Genomic DNA, 6,164 nt, shown 5'->3' on the forward strand with positions numbered 1-6,164 from the left:
AGTTGTAATGTCCGTCTACTTTTCGCTGTGAAGCTTTATGAGGAGATATATGTGAGGTCCTGTCTTCTGTAGTAGAAATGGGTTTTGGAAACTAAGAGCTGTAGTAATAATTCCAGAACAGTATTAGGGATTATTTACATGGCTTCTTATCCCAAAACAGGGTTGGACGTTAGTGTCATGTCGCTAGGATATTCCACCAGTATCAAACTGTCATGTCTCAAGGCCTACTTAAAGGGTTAAACACTGACTTATAGGATAGCCGCCTTACATCTGGTGGCATTAAAGGGGTTATCCGAGCCTGGAAATGGCCCCCATATGCCCGGGCTACTCACACTGGTTCTACTTTACTGGCTCCCCACGTCGCTCCTGGTCCGCGCACGGCCACAGCTGCTTCTCCCCATCCACGGATGAAAACATTCAGGGGGGCAACCAATGGCAGTGCCGGAGTTCCTTGCCGCTAGTGTGAAAGTACCCTTAGCACAGCGCCATACATTGTATAGCTGAGTTGCTTGATATTGCGCTCAGCCCTATTCACTTGAATGGGACTGAGCTGCTCCTAGACCACGTGACACATAAATGGCCTAGGAAAAGCAGAGAGAAGACCGCTCCTTCTCAAATAGTTGATCGGTGGGAGTCCCGGGTGTCGGACCTCCACCGATCAGTGTAAAAATCAATTTAACCAATTTGTGGACAAGAATAGGCATTTTTAACAGAGGCCAGGACGTGCGGAACAGGAAATTGTGTTTTGCGGATACAGTCGTGTGCATGAGGCCTTAGGGTACTTTCATACTAGTGGTTTTCTTTTCCGGCGCTGAGTTCCGTCCTAGGGGCTCAAATCCGGAAAAGAACTGATCAGTTTTATCCTAATGCATTCTGAATGGAGAGTAATCCGTTCAGGATGCATCACGATGTCTTCAGTTCAGTCTTTTTGACTGATCAGGCTTTTCAGAAAACCGTAGCATGCAGTATTTTTGCCTCCAGCCAAAAATACTGAACACTTTGACTAAACGCCGGATCCGGCCTTTTTCCCACTGACTTGCATTAACGCCGGATCCGGCGCCGTGTGTTCAGTCAAACCGGATCCGCCTTTTGCATGTTAAACCAGAAAAATGTGAAAAAAAAGTTAGTCCATAAATGGCAGATCCGTTTTTTCCAATGCATTTTTACATTGTGATCAAAATCCTGATCAGGATTCAAATGTAATCCGTTTTCACACGTTTTTCCGGATCCGGCGGGCAGTCCCGGTGTCGGAATTGAACGCCGGATTGAAACAACGCTAGTGTAAATGTAGCCTCAGGTAGAGTTTTTTTTCCCATCTCTGGCTTTTGAAAAAGTTGCTTGTCAAAGCTCTGGCGTCGTGATATCTCCTCTGTAGGGAAAAAAACCTTCACGGTTGTTTAGAATATAAAACATAAAAAACACATGCAATATAGAAAAAAAAAAAGCTGTTTCTATGGCGTGTTTTTGGTGAACATAAAACACCAGAACTAAATGTGTGTAGGGTTCCATTTTTTGGTTCCCTACACACATGAATTGGACACTGGTGTTTTTTTTGGGTTTTTTTGCCACCTGCTGTTTTTGCAGCGTTTCTTGTGGCAGTTTTTCAGATTTTTTTGCAAACAGTGGCCCAGAATTTCTCAGTCAGCAGATAGCATGAGCGTAGACAGTCTGTCTAGATTTGCACCAGATTTATCACAGTGGCCCAGGCGGGATGATCAATCTGATGCGGGGATACACACTTTTTACCTTCGTAAATCTTTTAACCCCTTAGTGACCAAGCCTGTTTGGGCCTTAACCCCTTCCCGACCGCAATCTGTATATATAGGTGATAGCTGCACATACCCCGTGCAGCTACCATGTATATAAACGTTCTGGCAGCTCTTTAATCCAAGCGCTGCAAAGCGCTTGGATTAAAGCTTCTGCCCCTGCCCTGTATGCTGTCACGGACAGTAATGGGCTAAAGGGGGCTAAAAGTTAGTAAAAAAAAAAAAAAGTTACAAAAATAAAACACCAAAATATTAAGTATAAATGAAAAAGAAAGATTTACCCCCAAAAAAATTATCATTAACAATAAACATTAATTTTCAGCAGATTTGTGGGAATTTTTTATTTTTTTGTCAAAAATAAAAATTCCCAGAATATCGGTATAAATTATCGGCTATCGGCCTGAAAGTTCACAAATGATCGGTATCGGTATCGGCCCTAAAAAATCAATATCGGTCGATCCCTAGTGAAAACACCTGAAAAACGCCAAGAGCTCCAGACAAAGAAAGTCACCTAATGAACAAAAACGATAGAAGCAAAAAAGCACTACTGTGTCCTGCATTTATATTTCCCATAGGCCTTCAGCTTTTATCTGGAGCTGGTGTTTTTTTTCTGCCGAAAACGCTGCAAGAATCACCACTAAAGTACAGAAAAAAGCCAGGAAACAGCTACGTGTGAAAGTACCTTTATGGCTGTCAAGATGCTTGAAACATGGTGTGCTGAGTATTCGTAAAATGCAATACATATATACCTGATGTGAGCATGGTGGTATGTACATATGCTAGCCATGAGGTGGTTAACAGGTTACAAGAATTTTGCACCATTTGAATTTAGTGCAATTTGCTGACAGCAGGTTCGGCTGACAATACATTGATGTGTATGGGGGTTCTTAGTAGCCAGTTTATTAGGATGAGTCGGAAATCTGGTGGGATGCATTGCTGATATCAGATCAATGAATGTTAAAGGGGTTGTCCCACTTTGCTTTTTTAATCTTATCAGCAGTAGATGTCCTGATAACTTCCTGGTTCTCAGGCAGTTGAGTGAAGGCCACGCCTCCTCATGACTCACCCTGCGTGCTCGTTCATGTGTATGAGGTCATCCACATGGAGCCGTATGTGAGGTCCCGCCCCCCCCCCAGTATAATAAACATTGAGTGCGGCCCCCCCCCCCCCAGTATAATATACATTTAGTGCGCCCCCCCCCCCCCCAGTATAATATACATTCAGTGCGGCCGCCCCCCCCCCAGTATAATATACATTCAGTGCGGCCACCCCCCCCCCAGTATAATATACATTCAGTGCGGCCACCCCCCCCCCAGTATAATATACATTCAGTGCGGCCACCCCCCCCCCAGTATAATATACATTCAGTGCGGCCACCCCCCCCAGTATAATATACATTCAGTGCGGCCACCCCCCCCCCAGTATAATATACATTCAGTGCGGACCCCCCCAGTATAATATACATTGGTGGCGCAGTGGGAAGTGCCAATGAGGGTTAAAAAAATAAATAAAAAATTAACTCACCTCCTCCAATTGTTCGCGCAGCTGCCGGTCTCCTGTTCTATCTTTAGGACCTGTGAAAGGACCTTTGGTGACATCACTGTGGTCATCACATGGTACATCATATGATCCATCACCATGGTAATGGACCATGTGATTAGCTCAGTGACGTCACCAAAGGTCCTTTCACAGGTCCTAAAGATAGAACAGGAGACCGGCAGCTGCGCGAACAATTGGAGGAGGTGAGTTAATTTTTTATTTATTTTTTTAACCCTCATTGGCACTTCCCACTGCGCCACCAATGTATATTATACTGGGGGGGTCCGCACTGAATGTATATTATACTGGGGGGGGGGGTGGCCGCACTGAATGTATATTATACTGGGGGGGGTGGCCGCACTGAATGTATATTATACTGGGGGGGGGGGGGTGGCCGCACTGAATGTATATTATACTGGGGGGGGGGGGGGTGGCCGCACTGAATGTATATTATACTGGGGGGGGGGGGGCGCACTGCGCCACCAATGTTAATACAAATGCAGGAGGTGGGTGCCGGAGTGAAATAGCCGGCACCCGACCTCTATGATAGGGGGCTGCGATCAGCGGCAGTTAACCCCTAAGGTCCCGCTCCCTGTCATAGAGGTCGGGTGCCGGCTATTTGATTCCGGCACCCGCCTGCTGTATTTGCGCATGCGCGGGCGTGCGCGTACTTGTAGGAATGGAGAGGCGGCCCGAGTACTTGTTCAGCCGTTGTGCGCAGGCGCGGCACAGCGATGCGGCCGGACGAAAGAGGCCGTATCCATGGGATACAGAAAACAACAAAGGAATCGCTTTACATGATTTTTTGAATGAAAGGTAGCTTTTGGATAATAACATGGATAGGAAGATATGTTGTGTGGGGGTAAATAGATTAGATAAAACCTATTTTATGAAGTGGGACAACCCCTTTAAAGAAATAAGTGACAACCAGAGGATTTGGTTCAAGGAGTTTTCTCGTGAGATGCTGATGCTGTCCAGGGATCAGATTAGCCCAGGACATCCAGCTACTGTTATCACCTGTGATCGGCTGATAACTAGGGGGAGTTGGGGCGGCTACAGGTACATTATATTATTACATTGTGCCCATAAATAGGAAATAATACATGGCAGGGTTGAGCCTACCTAGGTAAACAACGTGATTTCAAACTTTGAATTTGCGATTACTGTGCCTTTGTTAGATAGCAGTTAGGAAAAAATACCAAAATTTTACAGTGGGATCAAGGGTGGCCTAAAAGAAAAGATGCTTGAATTAATTCCCAACCACTGCCTTGCTCCCCGCTGCTCATTACTTCCGGCTCCTGTCTGAACATGCAGGGAAAATATATGTGTGCAGGAAGACTTATAGGTCCTTTTACATCATCGGGAAAATTATGAGGCACAAGAGTTTGTAGTAATACTCGTTCCCGATAATTGGGACATGTAAAGGTGCCAGTGATCACCTTACACCATACAAGAAAACCCTGATTCACCAGGTGATTGTGTCTTTCAGACAGCACTAAAAATCATTGTTTCTCAAGAGTAGAGTGTCCTGTAAAAAAAAAAGGAATCTGCTCCCCAAAACAATGATTCTCTAATGGAACAAGCAGTCCCACTAACCGTCAGGCAATGATCTCAGCAACATTTAGGTTGTTCCCAATAATTGCCTGAAACATCGCTCTGTGTAAGGCTAATTTCACACTATTTCATTGCATTTAATTATTGTTATTTTCAATTTTTCTCTCTTTTCTGGTGTAATCCACATTAGCAAGTATGTGCTTCATGATTGACAAGACAGTCCAGTGTACATTTTGTGCAATGTATGCCGTCCTGGAACAGCTGTTTGAAGGTGCATATTTTGTACAAAATTTTTGCAAATTGTACACTTGGAAATCCAGATCCTGTATATCTAAATCAGCGAATTTCAACACTGAGATACCTTGGCAATATGAAAAAGAGTTTCCTGCTCACTGAGCAGACACTGTATGGGGTAGATGAAGGGAAGGGTGGCAGTATGGAGGATCAGGGAAGTGAGATAGCTAGCTGGATAGCAGTTTAGAAAACTGGGAAAAGGGAAGAGTGTCAGGTAGGCCTGATCTAACACACCCCAACATGTTTGCAAGGTTGGCAGATGAGGATGTCAGGGAGAGCACTGCTACAGCAAGACACTTCCTCTGCTCTAGTAAGCAGGAGAGCAGGGCAGGCCAGACAGGTGCTGGTAGTGGGAGACTCAATTATTAAGGGTACAGATAGGGTGATCATCAAATGGTGTGTTTTCTTCCTGGCACTCGAGTTCAACATATCGGGGGTAAAGTTAATACGTTACTGGGAGGGGCTGGTGAAGACCGTACGGTCATGGTCCACATTGGAACCAATGGCAAAGTTAGAGGTTGGTGGAGTATCCTTAAAAATCACTTCAGGGACTTAGGTCACAAGGTCAGGGCAAGGACCTCAAAGGTAGTAATACTCGTTCCCGATAATTGGGCCATGTAGTAGTAGTAGTATTCTCTGAGATACTACCTGTACCACAAACCACACCAGAAAGGCAGCAGGAGATTAGGGAGGTTAACAAGTGAACCAAGAACTGGTGTAAGAAGGAGGGTTTTTGGGATCCTGGAGAACTGGGATGACTTCCCTGTCAGCTACAGGCCGTATCATAGGTATGGGCTGCACCTCAGTGGGGACGGTGCAGATGTTTTAGGGGCTAAGATTAGAGATGGCCTTGTGGTTCGCCCGGCGGTCGTTTCACGGCAAACTTTGCTCATTCGTAATTTGACGAACATGCGAACATATGGCGATATTTGCACGCGCCATATTTTTTTGCATAGCGACGAACTTTGACCCATGACACATCCATCAGGTGGGACAGGACAGCCAATTGAG

This window comes from Bufo gargarizans, chromosome 6, assembly GCF_014858855.1.
Source record: "Bufo gargarizans isolate SCDJY-AF-19 chromosome 6, ASM1485885v1, whole genome shotgun sequence".
Classification (NCBI taxonomy): Eukaryota; Metazoa; Chordata; class Amphibia; order Anura; family Bufonidae; genus Bufo; species Bufo gargarizans.